General features: G+C 44.5%; 1 pseudogene; it reads left to right on the forward strand.

Moving 5' to 3' along the window:
• Positions 1-305: 305 nt before the first annotated feature.
• Positions 306-1,127, forward strand: LOC120862705 (annotated as a pseudogene).
• Positions 1,128-1,731: the final 604 nt, after the last annotated feature.

Below are 1,731 nucleotides of genomic sequence, written 5' to 3' on the forward strand. Positions count from 1 at the left end.
ACTTACAGGACAAAACTCAGATCAGAGAACATCCGGCATGATAAACATCTACACCCATAAACACACACACACACACAACCCTAAACATGTCAGGCTGAAACTATCACAAAAGACAAAGAAAAACTCTTGAAGTAAAAGAAAAAATAAGCATTGTATACAAAGAAAGTAGTTACAGAAATTTCTTGTCAAAAATCATCTATAATGGAAGAAAAAGAAGTGATTTCCTTAAAGTGCTGAAATAAAATATATTACAACAAAGAATTTTAAACTGAGTGAATGTATCTCTCAGAAATAAAGGAAAAATCAATATTTTGTCACACACACAAAAAAGAAATTATCAACAGAACTGCCTATAAGAAAGGATAATTGTGAGCTGTAGGGCCATGGGCAGAGCTAGAAGCTGATGACAAGATCCCCCTCTCCTGAGCTGATGACCTTCCTACAGTCAGGAGCCAATGGCTAGGGACAAAGACAAACCCTGTGAGCTGGACCAGGAGAAATACAATGCTGATGACAATGTGAAAATCATCTGCCTAGGAGACAGTACTGTGGGCAAGTCCAAACTCATGGAGAGATTTCTCATGGATGGATTTCAGTCCCAGCAGCTGTCCACATACACCCTGGCCCTGTACAAGAACATGGCCACAGTAGATGGCAAGACTGTCCTTGTGGACTTTTGGGACACAGCAGGCCAAGAGCGGTTCCAAATAATGCACACCTCCTGCTACCACAAGGCCCATGTCTGCATAATGGTATTTGATGTACAGAGGAAAATCACATACAAGAACTTGAGCACCTGGTATATGGAGCTTTGGGAGTTCAGGCCAGAGATTCTGTGCATTGTGGCAGCCAATAAAATCTATGCGGACATGAAAATGGCCCAATAGAGTTTCGGTTTTGCAAGGAAATTCTCCTTGCCCATGTACTTTGTCTCAGCTGCTGGTGGTACCAATGTTGTGAAGCTCTTTAATGATACAATTCGACTAGCTGTGTCTTACAAACAGTGCTACCAGGACTTCATGGACAAGGTTTTGCAGGAGCTTGAGAACACTGACTTGGAGCAGAAGGAGGAGGATATGCCAGACAAACAGCAGCATGGCCGCATCCAGAGCCCATCTCCTTCCTGAGCCCAGGAGACCTTTCCATGGCCCACTTGGTGGTGAAGGGCAGTTCAGAAGACCCCTACCTCAACAATCCTTCAGCTCTCAGTTGAGAGTCTTCCAGGCTGTCCCCTGCTATACCTCCTAAAAAACCCAGTTGTCCCATTTGCCACCCACCCCCCCCCACCTGCCACAACCTTATTTCCATGGCCTGTGAAAGATGACCCTTACATATGGTTCCCTCCCCTGTGGGTTGGGGTCAGTACACAGTACTAACAGGTGTAAGGCCCATACCAGACCCTGGAGCCAAATTAGGGATGGACCCTCCAGGTCATGTGGGACAGTAAAGAGAATCATGGAATATTCTCTGTGTGTTTCATAAATGAAAGGATATTTAGGTGTCTTCCACCCCCCAGTCCCCCTGCCCCACCACCCCCCAACCCCCCACCGAGAACTAATGTCAGGGCCTATTCATTGTATTTCCACCAAAGGGATGATTTTTCATTACTGATATTTTTCCTCTTTAGGCTCCCAACTAAACCAGTAATTTTAAGAAAATGATTTTGAGAAGAGAGCTGTTTGTTCCACAAGTTTTTCTAGAGCTCTTCTGTATATGGCCAGTACTTTGATG

Source organism: Oryx dammah, unplaced genomic scaffold, assembly GCF_014754425.2.
Source record: "Oryx dammah isolate SB20612 unplaced genomic scaffold, SCBI_Odam_1.1 HiC_scaffold_4, whole genome shotgun sequence".
NCBI lineage: Eukaryota > Metazoa > Chordata > Mammalia > Artiodactyla > Bovidae > Oryx > Oryx dammah.